Here is a 27,327-nt window from a genome sequence, read left to right on the forward strand (position 1 = left end):
TTTACTGATTAAGACATTATGGTAAACAATGATAACAGTCGAGCTTGTTAGAAGTTCAAAAGTAATTTAATTTGTTTGTAAATTATATTCACAATGTGAATAAGAAAAAATATTTGCCAAATAAACAGAACAAAAGTATTTTGTGAATGGATGGACCAAGTTGGCCAAAATTGACTAAACGTTTTACCGTTAGTCAACAATTTTGACTATCGGCCTCTTTTCCATCTAGTCCTTATTAAATAAGGCAAAGGATATTCTATTTTAGATTTTAACTTATTTATTTTAAAAGTACCATTCACAACATCAAAATCTATTGTTTGAATTTCAGCACCAGCAGGTATTTGTTTATATCTGTTTTTTGTGACGGACTGGCGATCTGTCCAGGGTCCCTGCAGCAGCTCTCATCACCCACTGCACGGATAACCTGAGAGTAAAATCATTGATGGATTGATAAATGTGTTTTTAATGTAGTGTACATTTGTCTCTAACATGCTAATTTATGTTTTATTACTTTTGTTTGGGAAAGTTAGGGTGTGAGGATAGATAAATACATCTCCATAATGATTCCTTATTATTGCTTATTTTAGATTGTTACTGATATAATTTTAACATCCAAAACAAAGATTTAATAAAGATTTAAAAATAAAAAAGGGACATACCACGTGACAGACATACCACGTGACAGACATACCACGTGACGTAACACGTGGTATGTCATTTCCTTACTGTTTAATTTGTAGTTAATTTGTAATTAATTTTAAATGTTAAAAGTGTTATTGGGTGTTTTTAAAGATTTAAAAATTGGGTATTGGGTGTTTTTAAAGATTTAAAGGCGTTGTCAAATAAAATGCGTTATTATTATTATAATATTGAAACACGGCTGATACAGGAAATGGTGTCACTAGCGCCCCCTTCATTTCTGGAACGTAATAGTCCCATTTCCATATAAGGTCTGAGACTGACAATGGTCCGTCCCCGCCCCTTTCCGCATGCTGCAGCCAAGTGTAGTTTTTGTCCTCCACTGAGACAGGAACAGTCCAACATCTGGATTGCAAACTGCAGTGGATGTAGGAAGGACAGTTGGTGCTGCTGCAGCACAACTCATTTCTCCAAACACAGGAAAAGCTCCAACAGAGAGGAGAAAGGAAATCCCTCAGTAACAACCTGAAGAAACTCACTGAAGCCTAAAAGGACATCAGGAAACTAAGGAAACATTTCTGGAAGCTCCACCTGATTTAATAATCAGCAGTAAATACAATCAATCTAAACTCTGATCAACACCTGGATACCTGATCCATCCACACTCCCACACACAGATGAAGGAATGAAACACTAAACAGCCCTGCTGCTGAAAACCTGCTGTGGCCTCACTGTAATATCCAGAAATACAAACATTAAAAAGGAGAAGCTGCATCACATTCAACAAAGATTCAACAAGAATCAAAGATTTGATCTCTGAGCTCAGACTCACAAACCAGGGAGAGGCTTCCATCATCACACACCTCTGACAAACACCTCCAACCTTTCAGCACTTCCTCTACCAACCAGCACCACCAGGTGGCGCTGCACACATTTACAATGAGCCCAAGAAGAAGAAGCAGCATCCTGAATCCAGCAGCTGCAGTAATGGCTTGTGAAGGTAATCCTCCCTCCACTGCAGAAGTTCTGGATGAGCTGATCTTGACGTTTTATCTTTCTCAGTAAATTTATCAGAACTTTGGATCTGAACCAGTTTCTGCTCTCATTTCTACTTTTTCCTCATCCTTCACTGGATTTATTTCCTCCTTCTGGAAAACAAGGGATTTAGTTTCTTTCCTGATTCCATATATATAATTGATTATTTTCCAGACGGCGCCTCCTGGTGGAGGTTAAAATAGCAAATAGATAGAAATACTATACTTTGAATCTTTCATTATTTCCTCGTGTTTTTTCTAGATGCTGTTTCATGTGTGAAATATTTCAACTTAACTTTATCAAATTTGTGAATTTTGCTTAAAATCCAAATTCAGTTATTTTTCTATCTGAGAACTTCCAGAAAACTGGGTAATAATTTCTGCCTCCACATTATTTGTCTAATAATCTCATTTTATAATCATCTGAATTCTTCCTGGACACTATAGTGTTAAATCAAGGACTGATCCATTTCCTGGATCAACATCTGTTCTTGTTTCTCTTCCATCATTCAAACATCATCAGTTTGTTTCCTCTAAGTATTATTTTACTGTTTGTTCATTTACATGTCTTCTGTTTTCATCCCATTGTATCTGCATTGGGATTATCTAAATATTTAATTTGGATTAATTGATTCTAATCTAACTTTCATGATTATCATCTCTACATAATTTAAGCTCATCAATTATTGTGTTTATTGCTACATAATCTAGATCAGTTCTTCTACTAGTTTCTCTGAACATAGAGAATCTTTTCTAGATGTTGCTCATCTTCCTTTCACTGAAATATTTCTACTTATTCTAAAATCTACATTTGCTTCAGTACCAATAATATCTGTTTTATGATGTTATTAATCTTCATATTTTAACTTCCTGTCCATCAGCCAATCAGCTTCTTGTATTTCCTCAGTAGATCCATCAGTGGAAGCCCCGCCCGCCCATGATGCTCCTGGTTTGTGAAGACAGAGAGACAAACTGAACTCTGATAGGAAACAGTTTCAACTGATTTTCTCTCTCCAACCTCTTGGTTCCACATGGAGCTATATTTGGCCCCCTGCTGCTCTGAATACCATGTTATTGTGGTTCAGTAGATGGGTTGGTTTCCCAGGTTCATTCAGAACCATGTGAAAGATTCTTATAGTTTAAATGAGCTGCTGTTTGAAAAGTTACACAACCAAAAGTACCAGAGATAATTTGAATTATTAAAACTGTAATAAAAAAGGGGATTCAAATGTTATCCATTCATTTATTATTCACATTAAACTAAAACTAAACATTCATCTTCAAACTAAATGTTTCCCAGCAGACTGACTAAAGACATTTCTCCCTCTTCCTCCTCTATCAGACCTTCTCTGCTCCTGCAGCAGGTTCCTCCATACCTGAGAGCTTCCAGTCTCCAGTGTGGATCCTTCAGTCCAGCCGACAGCAGCTTCACTCCTGAGTCTCCTGGATGATTGTAGCTCAGGTCCAACTCTTTCAGATGGGAGGGGTTGGAGGTCAGAGCTGAGGCCAGAGAAGCACAGCCTTCCTCTGAGACCAAACAGCCTGATAAGCTGCAGACACACAATTCATCACATGATGAGAAAATGAGAACATTGAGGTAGAAACCAAGGTCTGAACGGACGGACGGACGGACGGATGGCCCAGAGTTACCTGAGAGTTTCCAGGTTGCAGTTTGGACTCTTCAGTCCAGCAGAGAGAAGCTTCACTCCTGAATCCTGCAGGTTGTTGTTACTCAGGTCCAGTTCTCTGAGACTGGAGGACTGGGAGCTGAGAACTGAGGACAGAGCTTCACAGCTTCTCTCTGAGAGGTTACAGACACTCAGTCTGAGGAGACAGGGAGGAAAATATGTCATTAATACAAGCCTTCTGTTTCCAGTCAACAATGTTTTTTGTTGATTTGAGAGAACAATTTTATTTTACATGATATTTCCATTTGTTATGAAACTGTTTAATTTTATAGTTTATATCCCATGCAGAAGGAAGTCGTTTCTTTTTTACAGAAACCCCAATGTTTAAGAAATCATCAAATGTTTGTGTTACTTTACAGTCAACAAACATTCTTCTTGGATTTACTGAAGAATAGGTCATATTTTTCAAAACTTTATTCTATAGTTGGGACTCTGACCTTGAAGAACTGAACTACAGGCAATAAGGAGGCTGGCAAGAGAAATATTACTACATTAATCCAGTGTCAGTTTAAACAGAAAGAGTCCATTGAAAATCTAGTCTGAATATCAGCATCAGAGCTGGTTTGAGGGAAAACACCAGCTTCAACAAAAGCAGAGAGAATCTCAGATATATCTTTCCATTTTTAACTGGTTGGATTCAGAGATGGAAAACTGAGCAGTGACTGACAAAAACTGTTCCTTTGAGCAACAAGTTAACTATTAATCTTCAAACTAAATGTTTCCCAGCAGACTGACTAAAGACATTTCTCCCTCTTCCTCCTCTATCAGACCTTCTCTGCTCCTGCAGCAGGTTCCTCCATACCTGAGAGCTGGCTGTTACCTGAGAGTTTCCAGGTTGCAGTTTGGACTCTTCAGTCCAGCAGAGAGAAGCTTCACTCCTGAATCCTGCAGCTTGTTGTTACTCAGGTCCAGTTCTCTGAGACTGGAGGACTGGGAGCTGAGAAACTGAGGACAGAGCTTCACAGCTTCTCTTGAGAGGTTACAGACACTCAGTCTGAGGAGACAGGGAGGAAAATGTTATTAATCCATCAAAATGTCTTTTGGGATGTGGAGGGAGGGAAGAGGGGGGAAAAAAATGTCAGATTTCAGCATACTTAAGAAAGACATTATGTCAGAGCTCATGTGCCTTTTGCATGTAACTGACTGCTATTATGTCTGCACTTAATATTTGTACATGGAATGTTAATGGTATTCACACACCTCTTAAACGGAGAAAGGTCCTAACTTATCTTGAAAGGGAACATGTTCACATAGCTTTGATACAAGAAACCCATATGGATGCCAAAGAACATGCAAAATTACAACAGGGTCCTTTCAATCAGGCCTTCTTTTCCTCCTTTACATCTAGAAGTAGAGGTGTTATCATTCTGATCCGGAAAAATGTACCATTTAAATTATAGATTGCATAAAAGACACTGGTGGGAGGTATATTATTGTGAAAGGTATTTTGTTTGGGGAGGAGATTGCCTTTATGAATGTATACTTTCCCCCTGGTCAGCCAGGTACATTTCTAATGTCTGCTTTTACAAAAACTTGTGGATCTGAATATTAAGAATACGATTGTGGGTGGAGATTTTAACTGTCATCTCTCCCCCCTGGTGGATAAATCCCCTGTTGGTAAATGTCGTACCTCATCTCAAGCTAAAATGATTTCGACTCTGTGTGAGGAGTTGGCCTATGTAGATGTGTGGAGGACACAACATATAGCAGGTAAAGAATTACATTTTCTCTAAAGTACATTCTTGTTATACAAGAATTGATTATTTTTTGTTCCCAGGCAGTTCTTGCCATCAGTCATTTCTAGTTCAATCGGCAACATAATAATATCAGACCATGCGCCTGTGTATATTAAATGTAACATTGGAACTGGGGCCAGGCGAACAAGACGGGTACTTTGACTCTTCCATTTTATATGACGAAAAATTTAGAACCTACTTTGCAGCGGAATTCAAACACTTTTTCAGTCAATGCATCTTCTACTGATGATCCATCTTTACTGTGGGAGACCTCCAAAGCTTACTGCAGAGGCCTCATTACTACTTATACAAATGGCAAAAGACGCAGGCAAGCAGAACAAAGACTTATTCTGGACTCTAAATTGAAGTCAGCTGAGCAAGCCTATCAGATCAGACCTACCCTGGCGAAACTTAAAGAGATTCAGACTCTCCGCTCAGCGCTGGACTGTCTACTAACAAATGAAGCGGAAAAAAAAATTAGATTTGCTAAACAAAAACTATATGAACACGGTGACAAGCCTGGGAAATATTGTCATACCTGATCAAAAAGAAATCGGACTCCCAAAATATTGCATTCATTAATGACAGGAATGGCAAACAGCTCTTTGATTCAAATGGTATTAATAACACTTTCAAATGTTTTACGAGAACCTTTATAAATCCCAGGTCTCTAGTGACACTACAGAGTTGATGAACACCTTTTTTTCCAACTTCAACCTTCCTTGTCTGACAGAATTCAAAAGTCAACGTTAGATAGCCCTATAACCATTGAAGAAGTCAGGGAGGCCATTAAAGGTCTGCAGTCTGGTAAAGCGGCAGGGCCTGACTTTCTTACTGTAGAATTTTACAAAGAATTCGCTACCCTCCTAGTCGAACCACTGCACATGTTTAACGACTCTTTCCAAAAGGGTCACTTGCCCATGTCGTTGAGGGAAGCCAATATATTCTTAATACTTAAAAGGAGCAAACCACCGGAAGATTGTGCCTCATACAGGCCAATTTCCTTATTAAATGTGGACTTAAAGATCCTTTCAAAAATATTACACTTATCAATGAGGATCAAACTGGCTTTATTAAGGGACGTAGTTCATTCAATAACATGCGTAGGCTGCTCAACGTGATCCAGTTCTTCAATCAAAGTGCAATGTCTGGTTTAGTGGTCTCCCTAGACGCCGAAAAGGCATTTGATCGTGTGGAGTGGTCATACCTTTCTACACTTTGAGAAAGTTTGGTTTGGGGGAAATTTTGTTAACTGGATCAGAATACTTTACAGTGAGCCCTGTTCAGCTGTTGTCACTAATGGTCTACGATCACCAAATTTTCAGGTGCGGAGGGGAACACGCCAAGGCTGCCCCCTTTCACCCCTGCTTTTCGCTTTAGCTATAGAGCCTCTGGCAGAGGCAGTACGGACCCATGGGGGTATAGGCGGTCTAACCATTGGAGAGAGACAACACAAGATTACTTTATATGCTGACGACGTGCTCAGATTTTTATCTCGGCCTGAGGACTCTATTCCACTTCTCATAGAGACCATTAATAGGTTTGGGGATTTTTCGGATTATAAAATCAATTTTAACAAATCAGAGGTTATGCCACTAGGCTTATTAAAACATCAACCGTCTATGCCTACCCCATTCCCTTTCACTTGGTCCCCAGAAGGATTCACATATTTGGGAATAAAAATCACCCCTCTTTTGACACAATATATAAGGTGAATTTCACTCCTTTATTCCAACGTATCCGGCTGGACCTTGAAAGATGGAAAACATTGCCTCTCTCTTGGTTGGGCCGCGTGTCTCTCTTAAAAATGAATGTCTTTTATATCCCATACAAATGATCCCAGTTATTTTTCTCCGTAAGACGATTAAGACTTTAAATGGTGGTTAAGTTCACGGCTAAAAATTTCTACACTGTGTCTCTCGTCCGCAAGTGGAGGCCTTCATCTCCCAGACATACGAAAGTATCAGATCAGCGCTCACATGCGTGTTGCCGCTGAATGGATAAGGGTTCTGCCTCTCTGTGGCTTGATATAGAAAGCTCTATGTCCAGGTTTCCTTTACAAAATTTATTATTCCTGAAGAAAAATGATACTATAAAAAAGTACTGCAGTAATCTCATTACTATTAATACTGTGAGAGCTTGGCAAATGGTTAAAAAATTGGAGGGCAGGTTCCAAATTATATCACCTCTTACACCCATTTGTGATAACCCTATGTTCCTACCAGGCACTATGGACTCTGGCTTTAAAACATGGTCAATGAAGGGAATTCGAACACTTTCGGACTTGAAGGGAGGTGCTGCGTTATTATCGTTCTCTCAGCTAATGGATAGATATGATATTGGGAGGCAGGATTTCTTTCACTATCTACAAATTAGAGATTTCATACAGAAAAAAACCACACTCGAAGCAGACCAAACGATTTCGGTGTGTGAAAAACAGTTATTCTCCCCTAGGGTACAAATTTCAATTAAAACCTTTTACAACTTATTGAAAGAGTACCCCTTGTCAAATACAACACATTTGAAAGAAGTTTGGGAAAGGGAATTACAGTGGGAAATAAATCCGGAGGAATGGGATGAGGCTTGGAAGAATGCAAAGTCTCTAAGTATTTGTAATCGGGTTAAGGCCATTCAATTGAAAATCTTACACCGGGCGCACATCTCTCCTCAACGAAGTAAGTTCAGTGTTAGCCTCTCGCCATTGTATCTAAAATGTAAAATAGAGACTGGTAGCCTTACACATTGTTACTGGTCCTGTCGGAAAATTCAACATTTTTGGTATAATAAAATGTGAATTAGATAAGATTTTTTCTGTTTGCACACAATTCAATCCATTGTATTTCCTACTCGGTTTGACTGACACCAGTTTACCTGGCAAATATCAGCGTCAACTTTACAGAATGCTTACTTTTTGTGCAAGAAAATGTGTGATACTGAACTGGATTTCTGACAAAGCACCAAGTAAATCACAATGGCTAAATACAGTACTGGGTTATATATCCTTGGACTACTTAACGAGCAAACTGCACGATAAAGAAGACAACTTTCATAAAGTTTGGGAGCCTTTATGTCCTATGTAGGATTTGAAATTTCTGCATCTTTCTGGAGAGGATTTGTAATTTGAGGGGGACTGAATTGCAAACTGAAATTGAAATGCTTTGGTGTAGACCATTTGTATTACACTGCTATTATTGCTGTTGTTTTTCCTTTTTCTTTTTTCTTTCCTCTTTTTGTATGCAACTGTAAGAGCTGGACTGTTCTTTTGTTCTTGTATTGTATTTGTTCATTTGTCAAAACATTGAAAACTAATAATATACTTATTAAAAAAAAATAAATGTCTTTTTTCCAATCAACAATGTTCCTCTTTACTGATTTCATGAACTGTTTTATATATAATCATGTTGCCTTTTGTTGTGAACTGGTTCAGTCTATATTTGGGTCTCCAGCCATGAAGGACTGAACTACAGGCAACAAGGAGGCTGGCAAGAGAAATATTAAAATCCTCTATGAACTAAATGAATCCATGTCAGTTTTAACAGAAAGAGTCCAATGAAGCCTGAGAATCAAGGCTGGGCTGAAGATCAGCATCAGGCTCAGTTTGAGGATCAGCATCAGAGCTGGTTTGAGGGAAAACAGCAGCTTGAATCAAAGCAGAGCAAATCTAGTTTCATCTTTACATGTTTTAACTGTTGGATACAGAGATGGAAAACTGAGCAGCAACTGATAAAAACTATTTGAACAAGAATCAAATTGTACTATAAAATGATTGTGTAAAGAAACTGCTCCAATTTAAACTCATGTTTGGAAAAAAAACATTGAGAAAACCAATATAGGGGGAAATACCCATCTAACAGTAAGACATCTATTATCATTTTTCTTCTATTATTGAAAAAACATTTGCATCATAACTGATAGAATATAATGGACAGAAATCTGGTTTCACTAGGATTGAGAACATTTTACCTGAGAGTTTCCAGGTTGCAGTTTGGACTCTTCAGTCCAGCAGAGAGAAGCTTCACTCCTGAATCCTGCAGCTTGTTGTTACTCAGGTCCAGTTCTCTGAGACTGGAGGACTGGGAGCTGAGAACTGAGGACAGAGCTTCACAGCTTCTCTCTGAGAGGTTACAGACACTCAGTCTGAGGAGACAGGGAGGAAAATATGTTATTATACAATTCTACAAAAATTTATATTTTTCAAGGTTTTTCTTGGACAGAGAAGGATCAATCTTATTTTACACATGTTTATGATGCCTTTTGTTGTGAAATGGTTCATTTATAGTTAGTCCTCCATCCTTAAAGTTTAGAACTACAGGAAACAAGAAGTCTGGAAAGAGAATGATAAAATTCCACAATTAACAAAATTAATACAATTTAAATTTTAACATAAAGAGGACGAGTTTTGCTGCTTTAATATGTATCACTATGTCAGCTGCTGAAGGGAGTCTGTGTCTCCTTCACACATTACCCCAGTGAGAAACTTTGAGGAGACAATGCAACAATATATAAGCTGAAAAATTAACATATATGTTTAGCTCATCATTAGTATATTTCTATCAAAGATAACTGTATTAACAATGTGTGTCCTTACAGAGCTTTGTTGGAGGCTTTAACCACTGGCAGCAGCCTCAGAAGAACCTCCACTGAAGCAGAGTATTTCTTCAGGTCAAACTCATCCAGATCTTTTCCTGATGTCACTAAGATGAAATTCAGAGCTGACCACTGAGCAGGAGACAGTTTATCTGTGGAGAGACTTCCTGAACTCAGAGACTGTTGGATCTCCTCCACTAGAGAACGATCATTCAGTTCATTCAGACAGTGGAACAGATTGATGCTTTTCTCTGCAGACACATTCTCACTGATCTTCTTCTTGATGTACTGAACTGTTGCATGATTGGTCTGTGATCTACTTCCTGTCTTTGTCAGCAGACCTTGTAGGAGTCTCTGATTGGTCTGCAGTGAAAGTCCCAGGAAGAAACGGAGGAACAAGTCCAGGTGTCCATTTGGACTCTGTAAGGCCTGGTCAAACAGCTCTCTGGTGGAGAGAAATTATTTTATGTTTATTAAATAGTGAAGATTTCTTAGATGTTGATGTTTCTTTCACCAGGTTGACACCAGAGTTGATGAAGGTCAGATGAACATGAAGAGCAGCCAGAAACTCCTGAACACTCAGATGGACGAAGCAGAACACCTTGTCCTGGTACAGACCTCTCTCCTCTTTAAAGATCTGTGTGAACACTCCTGAGTACACTGAGGCTGCTCTGATATCGATGCCACACTCTGTCAGGTCTGATTCATAGAAGATCAGGTTTCCTTTCTGCAGCTGATCAAAAGCCAGTTTTCCCAGAGACTCAATCATCTTCCTGCTCTCTGGACTCCAGTGTGGATCTGTTTCAGCTCCTCCATCATACTTGACCTTCTTCACTTTGGTCTGAACCACCAGGAAGTGGATGTACATCTCAGTCAGGGTTCTGGGCAGCTCTCCTCCCTCTCTGGTCTCCAACACATCCTCCAGAACTGTAGCAGTGATCCAGCAGAAGACTGGGATGTGGCACATGATGTGGAGGCTTCGTGATGTCTTCATGTGGGAGATGATCCTGCTGGCCTGTTTTCTCATCTCTGAATCTCTTCCTGAAGTACTCCTCCTTCTGAGGGTCATTGAACCCTCTGACCTCTGTCACCATGCCAACACACTGAGGAGGGATCTGATTGGCTGCTGCAGGTCGTGTGGTTATCCAGAGGAGAGCAGAGGGAAGCAGTTTCCCCTGATGAGGTTTGTCAGCAGAACATCCACTGAGGTGGACTCTGTAGCATCAGTCAGGATCTCCTTGTTGTGGAAGTCCAGTGGAAGTCGACTCTCATCCAAGCCATCAAAGATGAACAGAACCTGGAAGTGTTCAAAGCTGCAGATTTCTTTGGTTTCACTAAAGAAGTGATGGACAAGTTCCACCAAGCTGAACTTTTTCTCTTTCAGCACATTCAGCTCTCTGAAGGTGAATGGAAATATGAACTGGATGTTCTGGTGGGCTTTGTCTTCAGCCCAGTCCAGAGTGAACTTCTGTGTTAGGACTGTTTTCCCAATGCCAGCCACTCCCTTTGTCATCACTGTTCTGATTGGTTGATCTCTTCCAGGTGGGACTTTAAAGATGTCTTCTTGTCTGATTGTTGTCTGGTCTGTGGTTTCCTGGATACTGTTTCAATCTGTCTGACCTCATGTTCATCATTGACCTCTCCAGTCCCTCCCTCTGTGATGTAGAGCTCTGTGTAGATCTGGTTCAGAAGGGTTGGACTTCCTGCTTAGCAATCCCCTCAAACACAGACTGGAACTTCTTCTTCAGACCAGATTTAAGTTGATGTTGACAAACTTCAGCAAGATGTCCTTAATTAACACAAAAAGTAAAATCAATAATGAAACAAAGATGGAGATGACTGGATTGAATGTTATTCCATCTTTTCAGACATCAATAAATTTATGATTTATCGATCAGGTTAAATCTTTGTAAAATTCCTTACTGCACTGCAGACGGTCAGCCAGCTTTCCTGCTTCATCCTCCTCAGGAAGTTCAGTGTGATCTTCATCACTGCCTCTCTGCTGCTCCTCCTCTGCTCTTCATCATCACCTTCCAACACCTCATCATCTCTCTGACTCTCTGAATGTTTTGGGTAATCTGGACTCAGAACGTTGTGGATTTTCTTCAACTCGTTCTTCACAAAAGTAACAATGTTTTCCTCCAGCAGCTGGAACAGAATAATAGATGAAGGAAACATCAGAGTGAAATCATGGAGCCAAACACCAGATGGATGTTGGACAGACTGACAGTCCTCTGGTCTACAAAGTGCAGCATGGAGATGAATGTGAACAGAACCCATAGAAAAGTAGATTTATATTTAATAACCATAAATATGGAGTCCAGCTGTGTTTGATGCTGCTGGACAGATGGACCACTTGGAACCTCTGAGCTCTGCTGGTCCACTCTGTGGAGGAACCAGCAACAATTAGGAAGTCAGGAAATATTCATCCAGCAGTTTTCACAGAGGAAATCACCAAGAGTTTCACAGTTTAAATACTGAAAAGCAGAAACACAGAGCATGTTGTGAACACAATACACAACACAAAAGGAGTTAGAAAGAGGAATCATAATTACAGTAACACCAGAATCATTTATTAGATGTAAAAAAGTTGATGTTGCATTTCAAACACTCCACACTGTCATTAGATCTCATACTTGCAGAGACAATGTCCCAGAGATGGGGAGACAGTGGAAGTGAAAGCTCTGTCCACACAGGTCTTCAGGACAGTGTGGGACATCTATCATGTTCTGATGATTAGATCTGAGGTGATGTGGACATGAAGGACAACTGAGCACTTTTAGGTGTTTTTAATATAAGGTGCTTTATAAATAAAATTGATTGATTGTAATATGTGGGTGTGTGTCCAAGAGTGGTCCTCTACTGAGTGTTAAAATGAGAGTTTTATAATGTATCCTGGAAATCCTTTTGAGAATAAATAATTCTGTTTTTCTCTATCTCCTTTAGCTTTTTGCATGCTTATACATACATATGTCGAAACAACAGTTAATCGAACTTCAAAACACTGACAAAAGCTTAACATCATTGTTTAATGATGTAGTAACTGATGAGCCTGATTCTGTCTCTACTGGTTATTTTCTGAATGATGGGATTTTGATGCGTAAGTGGACTCCGTTGAATGTTTCCCTGTTGAAGAATGGAGTATGGTGAAACAGCTTGTTGTCCCCACTCCATATCGGGAAGAGATACTGCGCTTAGCGCATGATAATCCACTGACAGGTCATTTAGGCATAATGAAAACTTATGATCGCATTTTGCGACATTTTTTTTGGCCAGGGTTAAAAAGTGATGTTGTGCGCTATTGCAATTCCTGTCATTTTTGTCAGCTTTCTGGAAAACCTAACCAGATAATTCCTGCCGCTCCGTTGTATCCCATTCAGCCATTTTTGAACCTTTTGAACGTGTCCTGGTTGATTATGTGGGTCCGTTGCCGCGAACTAAAGCGGGGAATAAGTTCTTGGTCACAGTGATGTGTACCTCCACTCGTTTTCCAGAAGTTTTTTCTGTGCGAAAAATATCTACGCCAGTTGTAGTGAAGGCTTTAACGAAGTTTTTTTCGCTGTTTGGTTTGCCTCGGGGTGGTGCAGACTGACCAGGGTTCTAATTTTATGTCTAAAGTATTTGCACAGGTTTTAAAACAACTTGACATTAAGCACTGTTATTCCAGCGCTTATCACCCGGAAAGCCAGGGCGCACTCGAGCGTTTCCATCAGACGCTGAAAACAATGCTTCACACCTACTGTTTGGAGTTTGAAAAGGACTGGGACGAAGGTGTACACTTACAACTTTTCGCTATACGGGAGGTGGTTCAGGAATCATTGGGGTTTAGTCCGTCCGACTTGGTTTTTGCTCACACAGTTCATGGTCCTTTAAAGCTATTGAAGGAGAACTGGTTGTGTGAGAAAAGTGACCAAAATTTATTGGACTATGTTAGTAACTTTCGACTGAAGCTGAACCGTGCGTGCGAGATAGCCAAAGAAAACCTTCAAGCTGCACAGGCTAAAATGAAGTCTTTATTTGACAGAAAAGCGACCATGAGAGTTTTTGAGCCTGGTGACAAAGTTTTGGTATTACTTCCGGTTCCTGGTTCTAGCTTACACGCACGTTACAGTGGCCCTTATGTGATTAAGAGGAAAGTCGGAGATAGAGATTATGTGGTCTCTACTCCGGATCGAAGGCGTGCGTCACGTCTATGTCATGTTAATATGCTAAAACCGTACATCGAGCGTGCGCCCCCTCTGCCTAAAGTGGTTAGTTGTGTGTCCAGTGACCAAACGAACTCATGCGTCGGAGCAGGTGCGGACGCACGGGAGGAGCTGTCCAGTGCTGAACCTGAAGAGGACGTATTTTTCCCTGATGCCTCTAAAGGTCAGTTTCCAAATTCGGAGGTGTTGAAAAACTTACCTCTCTTGTTGTCTCACCTTGATTTCTCCAAGCAGGCTGATGTCATTAATTTGATGAAGTCTTATAGGTCATTGTTTGCAGATATTCCCACTCAGACTCGTGTTCTCAGCCATGACATTGATGTTGGTGATTTCAAGCCAATTAAACAACATCCTTACAGAGTGAACCCGGACAAGAGAGGCCGTTTGAAAGCGCAGGTGGAGTACATGGTGAAACATGGACTGGCTGTTGTCAGCAGTAGTGCGTGGAGTTCGCCGTGCCTCCTCACTATTAAAGCCAATGGAGAAGACCGTTTTTGTACGGACTTCAGGAAGGTAAATGGGGTGACTCAGCCGGATTGTTATCCACTGCCACATATGGAAGATTGTGTGGATCATGTGGGGGCTGCCCGCTTTGTGACCAAGGTGGATTTGCTGAAGGGATACTGGCAAGTACCCTTAACTGCGCGAGCCCAGGAAATTTCCGCTTTTGTCACACCCGATGATTTCCTTCAATATACTGTGATGGCTTTTGGGATGCGTAATGCCCCAGCGACGTTTCAACAGTTAATGAATGTGGTTTTGTCCTGTTTATCATTTTGTGAGGCTTATTTGGATGATTTGGTGATTTGTTCTTCTACATGGGCTGAGCACATTGAACATGTAAAATCTGTTTTTGCACGTCTGTGTGAGGCTAATTTGACCGTTAACCTCTCCAAATGCCAATTTGGCCAGAGGTTAAATTGGCATTTAATTCCATATTGGAATCCTGGAAATGAACGTTTTGAAAGGAGTAACACTTTATTTGACACAGTGTCAAATAAATCTGGTTTTTACTTTCCAGTCAAACTCTTTGCACGTTTGATTTCCAATTCTTTTAATGCACTTCTACTATCAGTCCACTAGATGGAGACATGGAGGCTAAAGTAGAGGCTATTCTGTCTGTGCCAGCACCCACCAGTCGTACCGAGTTGCGACGGTATTTGGCTATGGTTGGTTACTATCGGGGGTTCTGTAAGAACTTTTCCTCCGTTGCTGCCCCTTTAACAGACCTACTTAGTCCTAAAGTAGCGTTTATTTGGTCTGATCGGTGTCAATCTGCTTTTGAGTAAACTAAACATCTACTTGTTAAGGCACCGGTGTTGTCTGCGCCTCGCTTTGACGTGCCGTTTAAGTTGGCCGTGGACGCATGTGATTCGGGCGTCAGAGCTGTCCTTTTACAGGATGGTTCTGATGGGCTGGAATATCCGGTTTCTTATTTTTCTAAGAAATTGAACAAATATCAGAAATGGTACTCCACCATTGAAAAGGAGACACTGGCGCTGGTCTTGGCTTTAGAGCACTTTGAGGTGTATGTAGGCGGTTCCAGTGGACCTGTGGTGGTTTTCAAAGACCATAACCCGTTAGTCTTCTTGGACCGCATGCGTAATAAAAATCGCCGTTTGATGGGCTGGTCTTTACGTCTTCAGTCTTTTAATATTTTGATCCAACATGTTCGTGGTAAAGACAACGTAGTGGCCGATGCACTCTCACGTCTCTAGACTTATATTTTTTTCTCTGAATCTCACGTCAAAGATTCAGAGTCTTTGGGTGGGGGTGTTATGTTCTTTGGGCACTCTCTAATTCTTTTTATTTTCTTAAATAATCTTGTATTGATTTAAGTTGAGTGGTTTTGTGTTTAATATATTTTTAGTGTAGTGATTAATTGGTGGGCGAGGACGGCCTATATATAGGCTGGGTTGTAATGGTTGGCCGCCCAGCCGCTCTCTCTCGCTCGCTCATCCACCTCCATCTCCTCCTCCAAGAGGGATGCGCTCGGAGGAGGCTCCTCCAACTTTGTCGGCCTTTGGACCCATGTGACGCCTCCTGCCTGCCATGGGGATTTTTTGGGTTGTTTTTTGGTTTGTTTGGCCTGGTGTGTCCGGTTGTCCTGTTTTCGGTCATTTGTGTTAATAGCTTATATTATTTTTCCCTATTTTCTTTAGTCTGGTACTAGCAGGGGCTTCGACGGCCCTGTATAGGGTTGGCCCCCTGCTGTACCTTTTTGTTTCTTTGGACCGGCTCACCAGGTCCACCTTTCTGTTGAACTTTTTTCTCTTACTTTTTTTGTTACGTTTTGGGACACGGGAAGAGGGGTTCTTTCCTTCCTTTACAGAAGAAAAAACAAGTAGAAAAGGACAAGGAAGTTTAAAAGAAAGAAAAAAAATGAATAAAGGAATATTTTTCTTGGAATCCTTTTGTCTACGTGTCCTTTTAAATATGGCATCCTGGCGGACGTAACATATGTGCACACACATAGAGTACAGACATGCAAAGCTATTGTTAAAGGAAATGACATATTAGGGAACACCCTATTTGGGGTTTAACTAAGATAAATAAATACATAAATACATAAGTAAATAAATAAATAAATAGATAAATAAAAAACTGGGAACATCTGAGTTCATAATGGTTCAGTTTCCACAGTTACAGCAGTTAGAAACAGCTCACCTCTCTGATGGTGGAGATCCAGCAGATTTAAAGTCAATGATTGCACTCTTTGACCAGTTACTCTTAAAGGACACACAGCTGGGTTCTGGTTCTGGTTCTGGTTTGAGTCTCTGTTGGATCCTGACAGAAACATGATGATTAAAACTTAATCAGCAAAGAGGAGCAGCAGCAGCTTCATCACCACGTCTGTTCTGGCCTGATATAGTGAACGCTGTGTGAAAAGGGCTGTGGACAGTTAGAGATGGTGACCTCACCTCTGACCTTTGCTCTGGCTCTCATCTTCCCCACACAGAGTGGTTTTAGAGGGAGGGACTCCCTCCTCTCTGTCCTCACACTGATCCATGCTGCTGAATCCACATCAGCTCACACACACTTTCTAGCTTCACCTGCAGAGGAAACACACATCATTCATCTGCACAAACTCTGATCATCCTTTACATCATTAGTGCTGGAAAAAGATCAGCTGCTCCTCCTCTGATTGGCTCTTCTCTCTGCTTCATATCAGTGTCAGGTGAATGCAGTCAGACAGCAGAGAGGCAGAGGAAGCTGCCATCAGCTGCTGCACTTCTACTATCAGTCCACTAGATGGAGACATGGAGCAACATTTACATTCACTGATTCAACCTGAACAACAGGAAGTGATTTAGTCAGTTAATTATTAAACTCTACAAGTGGATTAGTTTCTGCATAAAACTATTATAATCACTTGAACACATTTCAACAAAAATATTTAGTAAAAATAATACATAATATTCACTTATTTTGAAAGGATGCAACAAGAAACTTTTGTTCCTGACTTTAACAGTTTGACTCATGGAGGTAAAAACATGAAGCAGAAAAGAAAACATAGAAACACCAGCTGCTCATCATGTTGTTTGATTCTTGTTCATTAGTAATCAAATATGTAAATTAACCTTCAAACAGAAGAGAGATCAAACTGAGTGGAAGTCAGAAGTGATGCTTCTTCTCCAAACATCAGAAACATATAAAAAGGTTCCAGTAGACAAAGTTCAAGTAGGAAACCAAGCAAACTTACAGTTTCTTCATACGGTTCAAAAAGTTGAAGAGTGTCTGAACACCAAACTGAGACCTAATAGAGCCACGGTAGACTCAGACTAATGCCACACCTGTACAGAGACAACAGATCTGGACTTTTACCTTACCTGAACAACTCAAAGTTCAAACTCAATGTGTGAAAAGTGTTGCATAAGTGATTATTTGACGGCACACCTGGTTTGTAGTGTCTTTCTGAGCAGCAGAAGGTTTGCTGTAAAATCAGAGGCAGGTTGACAAAATCTCCGTGATGAAATGAGCCCAGAGAAAAGAAAAGCTGGTTTCCTTATTTTGCAGTATCTGATCAAACAGAAAATAAACATAAAACTAAACTAAACTATAATCCTTAACATCACCACACTACTGCAGCTGAAACCACACATTGTTCTAATGCAGATTATTCCTAAAGCTCCTATATAATCATTGATCATGATGTTAGTGTGGTGAGCAGAGTGAGGACAGTCTCTGGTTAAAACCAGGATCAGCTGAGGAGGTTCTGCTGATCCAGGTTGAAATTTCATTTCAATCATCAACCTGAATTTAAAGTCAGAGTCAGATCAAGAGCAGAGGGGACAAATGCAAACAGAAGCTGGGAGTATGGATCAATTGAATGTTTTGAAACCTGAAAACACACAGAAATCACAAGGAGCCAGAGCAGACCAAAAATAGGAACCAGGAGCAAAAATAAGCAGAATATCAAAAGGCAAGTAACCAGGATATGATGGGATTTAAGAGAAGGGAACAGCAATAAGTGTGAGCAGGAGAAGAGAATAAATACTGTGAGGGTGAATGCTGGAACAAAAGACCTGGGCTGATTAACAGGTTGGAGGAAAGAGAGAGAGAAAATGGCACAGGGGGCAAAGAAGAGAACACAACAGGGAAACTAGAAAAAAAAACCCAAGATACCACATTGTAACTGGACCTAAGAAACATAAAATAGCAAGAATAACAAGATATTAAAGTAAAAATAGAAACAAGACTAATCTAATTAAAGAAAGGGACGAAGGACTGCAGAATAACCAAACCTCAAATTCAACTCAAACCAACCCAGGTCATAACTGCTGAACAAGGAAACACGATGAATCCAGCTGAAATAGCTCCTGTCCAGCCACTCAAAGACAAACCTCCAAACATTGTAAGTGAGCTGAGCCGGTTTCCTGTCATACAATCGGTCAAACATCCCAAACTTTTTCAGGATGTCCAAACTGCTTTACCAGATCCTGACCCGGCCCAAAGACCAGCTGCCACCACTCATGTGCGCCTGGTACAAAAAAGGTGCAAAAAATCAAAAGATGACACATTTAACACTCATAAGATGGAGCAAATATTCACCCCTTTATTAATCATGAACTAACTGTGATTAAACCACATGTTTTTAGGAATCTGAGCTAATTTTCCCAGTGAATCCAGACCTGATTATTATCTGACCTGCAGATACAATAAATTATTTAATAGAACCTCTCTGATGGATGATGGTTTATTTTTGGTCTAAGAATAAAATGTGTTCATCAGGAGGTCGATTGTTTCAGATTTGAGCTAAAACAGAAGCAGCAGCACTTCCTCTACAGGAGAAAACACACGAGGTCATGAGGTCAAGCTTTGTGACAGTAAATAAAAACATGAATAATCTTGGTTTGCTAAATTATAATAAACATGATATTTATGTTATGAACAATGAAATAATTTTAGCTTGGATTGGCTCTGAACACATCATAAATCACTGATTCATTATAAAAACTTTGACTAGACTCAGAGTAGACTTATGTAAATATACATGATGAAGTATTTAAATTCAGCATTTCACTGAAAAAGTAATTAAAGTGTAGATACAGGGATAAAGATTAGCATGCTAACCCCTCAGGTTTCCCATCAGCCACTTGGGTTTCAGGATGACCAACATTTTTAAACATGGCTGCTAATTTTGAGCCTTTAAAACCAGATATGGACATTAAATGTTCCCTGTTAGAAATTCAGGTTTTAACTTATGGATCTTTGTCAGTAAATTTGATTTAATTATTGGGGAATAATAATAAAAAAAATTGTCAAGGAATAAACTAAAAATTAGGTTTTTGGAGGTGAAACTATTAATTGTTGAATAAAAATGGAAAATTAATCATGTAGGATTAATTAGATTATTTTATGGTGAAATTTGAAACTGTTACAATTTTACAGAATATCCTTATAAAATCAACAAGTAACTTATTTTAATTTGATCATTTTAGAAACAAAACTTATTTTTAAAGGAATAACATTAAGAGACTGTTTCCCCTTGATTGTTCCCAGGTGTTTCTCGTTTCTGTGATTACCATCTGTGTATTTAATCCCACGGTTGTCCTTTGTTCCTCATCGGGTCCTCATCGTTCTTTCATTTTGTCAAGCCTGTTTCTGTCCACCAGGATGAACAGTTGCTACCGGCGTTGAGCCCTGGCTTCAGCTCAGCCATGCTGCCTGTTTTTGTGTTTCCACTTGGACTATTTTTACTATTAAAACCATCATTTAACTGTATCCTGGGTTTTATGCCTGCTGCTTCACCACCAGTATACCAGCATCTCTTGATAGAGTGAAGCTATGACAAGAAAACAAATTGAAAAACATGTGGATCCTGGATAATCCTGGAATAATCCTGGAATAATCCCAGCTTCCATCTTTAAAGGACTGGAAGAAGAAAAAGTTTCCAAGGACTCAATCAGAATCGTTTCACCAAGAAATAGATTGTAGAGACTGAACTATCTGTTCAACAGTGAGAGAGTTTCTCTGACAGGAGGAAAAACTTTAGACTCTTTAGACTCAAATCAGCTCAGAAACACTGAAGAACAAGAACTGGACCATAAGAACCCAAATCCAGGAATCAGAGGTTCAGTGAATGTGGTGTTGAAGGTGTGGAGGAGGATCAGTGAGTCAGAGGAGACTCTGTAGAAGGACAGAATGCCAGCAGGACAGTCCACATACACTGCTACTCTGTTAGAGTCAGAGGAGGAGGAGAGACGAGTTTCTATGTTATTGTGCCAGACAGAGTAACCATGATGATCAGAGCAGCTCAGACTCCAGAATGATCATTACATCCAAACCAACAGTCTCTATTGTTTCCTTTCCTCCTGATTCTTCTGTAACTCACTGATATATAAACATCTCCTCTCACAACACCCCAGTAACAGCGACCAGTCAGACCAGTTCTACACAGCAGCTGAGGAAGATCAAATCTGTCTGAATGATCAGGATATGACTGAAGCTCCTTCATCCATGTCACCTTCCTGTTGTCTTCAGACAGTTTGAGTTTTCTGTTCACTGTGTTTGTGTCGATGGTGAGTTGACAGGAATCTGATGGAGAACAAACACAATCCAGCTGCAGTTATTGATCATTTATTGACACTTTGACTCCTGAATGAGTGATGTGACAGTTTGAAGATGGTTGAATGTGAGCTGCTTTGTTGTCATGAATCAGATGAAAAACACACTTACATCTCCTCAGACCCGGAGTCAAGAATCGGCCTCCAGCAGGCTCCACCCTGAAAGGAGGAGGGGGGTCAGACCATCAGTCTCTTTCAGCAGCAAACATGGACATTACATGTCTCTCAGACACACATTGTCCTCCACTGAGACAGGAACAGTCCAACATCTGGATTGCAAACTGCAGTGGATGTAGGAAGGACAGTTGGTGCTGCTGCAGCACAACTCATTTCTCCAAACACAGGAAAAGCTCCAACAGAGAGGAGAAAGGAAATCCCTCAGTAACAACCTGAAGAAACTCACTGAAGCCTAAAAGGACATCAGGAAACTAAGGAAACATTTCTGGAAGCTCCACCTGATTTAATAATCAGCATTAAAATACAATCAATCTAAACTCTGATCAACATCTGGATACCTGATCCATCCACACTCCCACACACAGATGAAGGAATGAAACACTAAACAGCCCTGCTGCTGAAACCTGCTGTGGCCTCACTGTAATCCAGAAATACAAACATTCAAAAGGAGAAGCTGCATCACATTCAACAAAGATTCAACAAGAATCAAAGATTTGATCTCTGAGCTCAGACTCACAAACCAGGGAGAGGCTTCCATCATCACACACCTCTGACAAACACCTCCAACCTTTCAGCACTTCCTCTACCAACCAGCACCACCAGGTGGCGCTGCACACATTTACAATGAGCCCAAGAAGAAGAAGCAGCATCCTGAATCCAGCAGCTGCAGTAATGGCTTGTGAAAGTAATCCTCCCTCCACTGTAGAAGTTCTGGATGAGCTGATCTTGACTTTTTATCTTTCTCAGTAAATTTATCAGAACTTTGGATCTGAACCAGTTTCTGCTCTCATTTCTACTTTTTCCTCATCATTCACTGGATTTATTTCCTCCTTCTGGAAAACAAGGGATTTAATTTCTTTCCTGATTCCATTTATATATTTAATTATTTTGCAGATGTCGCCTCCTTTAAACATCCATCTGACCAACATGAAGCTCATTTTCTTCTCATCTTTGATTCTTGGTGCTGATTGGTCTGAAGCTCCATCCAACATGGTTTTAAAGTCTTTCTGCCATCAGTGGATCATCATGGAAATCTAAATGCTGAACTCCTCAGACTCTTTGATGAATAATGTGACAGTTTGAGGAAGAATCTGAATATTTTCATTAATATATTTTAGCTCCATTAAAGACCCTTCACTCTTTAATTTTCCTTGTGAGCCGTTATTAGTCAGGAGAATATTCCAGAAAACTGGGTAATAATCTCTGCCTCCAGATTATTAGACTAATAATCTCATTTCACATTCAGCTGAAATCTTCCTGGACACTATAGTGTTAAATCAAGGACTGATCCATTTCCTGGATCAACATCTGTTCTTGTTTCTCTTCCATCATTCAAACATCATCAGTTTGTTTCTTCTAAGTATTATTTTACCGTTTGTTCATTTACATGTCTTCTGTTTTCATCCCATTGTATCTGCATTGGGATTATCTAAATATTTGATGTGGATTAACTGATTCTAATCTAACTTTCATAATTATCATCTCTACATAATTTAAGCTCATCAATTATTGTGTTTATTGCTACATAATCTAGATCAGTTTTTCTACTAGTTTCTCTGAACATAGAGAATCTTTTCTAGATGTTGCTCATCTTACTGTCACTGAAATATTTCTACTGATTCTAAAATCTACATTTGCTTCAGTACCAATAATATCTAATTCATGATGTTATTAATCTTCATATTTTAACTTCCTGTCCATCAGCCAATCAGCTTCTTGTATTTCCTCAGTAGATCCATCAGTGGAAGCCCCGCCCAGCCCATGATGCTCCTGGTTTGTGAAGACAGAGAGACAAACTGAACTCTGATAGGAAACAGTTTCAACTGATTTTCTCTCTCCAACCTCTTGGTTCCACATGGAGCTATATTTGGCCCCCTGCTGCTCTGAATACCATGTTATTGTGGTTCAGTAGATGGGTTGGTTTCCCAGGTTCATTCAGAACCATGTGAAAGATTCTTATAGTTTAAATGAGCTGATGTTTGTAACGTTACAAAACCAAAATCACCAGACAAAAATTGAATTTTTAAACTGTCATAAAAAAGGGGGTTCAAAATGTTATCATTCATTTATTATTCACATGGTTGTAAACTAAACTAAACATTCAGCTTCAAACTAAATGTTTCCCAGCAGTCTGATTAAAGACATTTCTCCCTCTTCCTCCTCTATCAGACCTTTTCTGCTCCTGCAGCAGGTTCCTCCATACCTGAGAGCTTCCAGTCTCCAGTGTGGATCCTTCAGTCCAGCCGACAGCAGCTTCACTCCTGAGTCTCCTGGATGATTGTAGCTCAGGTCCAACTCTTTCAGATGGGAGGGGTTGGAGGTCAGAGCTGAGGCCAGAGAAGCACAGCCTTCCTCTGAGACCAAACAGCCTGATAAGCTGCAGACACACAATTCATCACATAATGAGAAAATGAGAACATTGAGGTAGAAACCAAGGTCTGAACGGATGGATGGATGGATGGATGGATGGATGGATGGATGGATGGATGGATGGATGGATGGATGGATGGATGGATGGATGGATGGATGGATAGATGGATGGTTGGATGGATGGATGGATGGATGGATGGATGGATGGATGGATGGATGGATGGATGGATGGGTGGATGGGTGGATGGATGGATGGATGGATGGATGGATGGATGGATGGATGGATGGATGGATGGATGGATGGATGGATGGATGGATGGATGAATGGATGGATGGTCCAGAGTTACCTGAGAGTTTCCAGGTTGCAGTTTGGACTCTTCAGTCCAGCAGAGAGAAGCTTCACTCCTGAATCCTGCAGGTTGTTGTTACTCAGGTCCAGTTCTCTGAGACTGGAGGACTGGGAGCTGAGAACTGAGGACAGAGCTTCACAGCTTCTCTCTGAGAGGTTACAGCCACTCAGTCTGAGGAGACAGCGAGGAAAATCTGTTACTAAGCCAATCAGAAATATTTATTTCTTTATTTCCAGTCAAGAATGTTCTTCTTAGAAAGACTAAAAGGACTTTTTACTCAACATATTTTATGTAGACTTTTATTGAGAAGTGGATAATTTTGCAGATGGAACTAAAGAATTAAACAACAGACAACAAGGAGGCAAGAGAACTATTACAATCCATCATGAACTAAATTAATCCAGTGTCAGTTTTAACAGAAAGAGTCCAGTGGAAATTTAGGCTGAAGAACAGCATCAGATCAGAGCTGGTTTGAGGGAAAACACCAACGTCAAGCAAAGCAGAGAGAATCTAAGATGTTATCTTTCCGGTTTGAAACAATGTGGATTCAGAGATGGAAAAAAGACTCGCAACTGAAAAAAAGCTATCACTGTGAGCAACAAGCTCACTATTAATCTTCAAACTAAATGTTTTCCAGCAGACTGACTAAAGACATTTCTCCCTCTTCCTCCTCTATCAGACCTTCTCTGCTCCTGCAGCAGGTTCCTCCATACCTGAGAGCTTCCAGTCTCCAGTCTGGATCCTTCAGTCCAGCCGACAGCAGCTTCACTCCTGAGTCTCCTGGATGATTGTAGCTCAGGTCCAACTCTTTCAGATGGGAGGGGTTGGAGGTCAGAGCTGAGGCCAGAGAAGCACAGCCTTCCTCTGAGACCAAAGAGCCTGATAAGCTGCAGACACACAATTCATCACATGATGAGAAAATGAGAACATTGAGGTAGAAACCAAGGTATGAACTGATGGATGGATGGATGGATGGATGGATGGATGGCCCAGAGTTACCTGAGAGTTTCCAGGTTGCAGTTTGGACTCTTCAGTCCAGCAGAGAGAAGCTTCAGTCCTGAATCCTGCAGGTTGTTGTTACTCAGGTCCAGTTCTCTGAGACTGGAGGACTGGGAGCTGAGAACTGAGGACAGAGCTTCACAGCTTCTCTCTGAGAGGTTACAGACACTCAGTCTGAGGAGACAGGGAGGAAAATATGTTACTAAGCCAATCACAAATATTTATTTTATTTACAGTCAACAATGTTCTTGGAAAGATTAAAAGGACTTTTTACTCAACATATTTTATGTAGACTTTTATTGAGAAGTGGATAATTTTGCAGATGGCCCTCTTGTCTTGAAGAATTAAACAACAGACAACAAGGAGGCAAGAGAACTATTACAATCCATCATGAACTAAATTAATCCAGTGTCAGTTTTAACAGAACGAGTCCAGTGAAAATCCAGGCTGAAGAACAGCATCAGAGCTGGTTTGAGGAAAAAACACCAACTTCAAGCAAAGCAGAGAGAATCTAAGATTTTATCTTTCCGTTTTTAAACAGCTTGGTTTCAGAGATGGAAAACTGACTAGCAACTGAAAAAAGCTATAACTGTGAGCAACAAGCTAACTATTAATCTTCACATTAAATGTTTCCCAGCAGACTGACTAAAGACATTTGTCCCTCTTCCTCCTCTATCAGACCTTCTCTGCTCCTGCAGCAGGTTCCTCCATACCTGAGAGCTTCCAGTCTCCAGTGTGGATCCTTCAGTCCAGCCGACAGCAGCTTCACTCCTGAGTCTCCTGGATGATTGTAGCTCAGGTCCAACTCTTTCAGATGGGAGGGGTTGGAGGTCAGAGCTGAGGCCAGAGAAGCACAGCCTTCCTCTGAGACCAAACAGCCTGATAAGCTGCAGACACACAATTCATCACATGATGAGAAAATGACAACATGGAGGTAGAAACCAAGGTATGAACTGATGGATGGATGGATGGATGGATGGATGGATGGATGGATGGATGGATGGTGGATGGATGGATGGATGGATGGATGGATGGATGGATGGATGGATGGATGATGGATGGATGGATGGATGGATGGATGGATGGATGGATGGGATGGATGGATGGATGGATGGATGGATGGGATGAGTTACCTGAGAGTTTCCAGGTTGCAGTTTGGACTCTTCAGTCCAGCAGAGAGAAGCTTCACTCCTGAATCCTGCAGGTTGTTGTTACTCAGGTCCAGTTCTCTGAGACTGGAGGACTGGGAGCTGAGAACTGAGGACAGAGCTTCACAGCTTCTCTCTGAGAGGTTACAGCCACTCAGTCTGAGGAGACAGGGAGGAAAATATGAAATAGGTCTTCAAAATTTTATGTTTTATGTTCCAGTCAATGATATAAATTGTGATGTTATTTGTCAAATATTTGTTATTCTCATGTATCTTTATAATGTGTCTTTTCTTATTTGCTTTTATTGTTTAGTTTCATCTTAATATTAAGAATGATTCTGTATTGTTGAATTACTCTGATTCTCAGAAGGCCTCACTGAAAGAAATCAGTGACAACAGGTTTCTGTAGGTCTTATCTCTCAGTGGGAAGCAAGGCCTCTTTGACTGGCTAGATTACTATAAAACTGACTGTGAAGATGTACAACTTGCTCTGTTTAACCCTGTGTCTGGAACGAGACTATCTAATGCAAGATACCTTGTGTTTTAGTTAGTGATTGTCATTGGTGCTGTCGCTATATGATGAAGTGTTTTCCCCTCCCTTTAGAGTTACAGCGTTTCTTTGTGATTAGGGATCCTGAAAACAATAAAAAGAGAGGAGCAGGCAAATGTGTTTTCAGAGCAGCAGAAGATTGTAACTGAAAGCACATGACTGTCTGTTCTCCTCATGAGTAAGAAAGAATCTAACTCTATTGTCTTTCCTTTTTTTGTTTAATATGTGTTAATCCTGAAAGATATTCATTTTGCACATCTTTAAGCCTGGCACAATACATGGCAGTTCACCTGTGTTGTGAACAGCTTTATTCTATAGTTGGGCCTAAAGTCTTAAGAGACTACAATACAGCAGCCATCAGAGGCTGGCAAGAGAAACATTAATTTCTATAATGAGCTGCATTAATCCAGTGTCGGTTTCAGTAGGAAAAATAATTTCTGCTGCTTGAACATGTAGCATTATGAATAGTCACCCTATGAGCTCTGATCTCTCTTTTACTCATCATCTGCTAGCGGCCAACATTGAGGAGACAAACTGATGAAGCAACACTTAATATTTATATCATCATTGACAAATTTTTATCAAAAATAACTGCATTAACAATGTGTGTCCTTACAGAGCTTTGTTGGAGGCTTTAACCACTGGCAGCAGCCTGAGAAGAACCTCCTCTGAAGCAGAGTATTTCTTCAGGTCAAACACATCCAGATCTTTTCCTGATGACACTAAGATGAAACCCAGAGCTGACCACTGAGCAGGAGACAGTTTATCTGTGGAGAG

At 40.4% G+C, this 27,327-nt stretch overlaps 1 long non-coding RNA gene across 1 annotated transcript; it reads right to left on the reverse strand.

Moving 5' to 3' along the window:
• Positions 1 to 20,839: 20,839 nt before the first annotated feature.
• On the reverse strand, positions 20,840 to 23,507 carry LOC129379629 (uncharacterized). The gene is made up of 3 exons (XR_008608205.1): positions 23,337 to 23,507; positions 21,069 to 21,115; positions 20,840 to 20,927 (listed from the first exon to the last, which is right to left on the reverse strand). It is a non-coding gene; the product is annotated as an uncharacterized LOC129379629 (long non-coding RNA).
• Between the last annotated feature and the right edge of the window lie 3,820 nt (positions 23,508 to 27,327).

The sequence above is a fragment of the Poeciliopsis prolifica genome, unplaced genomic scaffold (genome assembly GCF_027474105.1).
Source record: "Poeciliopsis prolifica strain line A6 unplaced genomic scaffold, Auburn_PproV2 SCAFFOLD059, whole genome shotgun sequence".
Taxonomy (NCBI): Eukaryota; Metazoa; Chordata; class Actinopteri; order Cyprinodontiformes; family Poeciliidae; genus Poeciliopsis; species Poeciliopsis prolifica.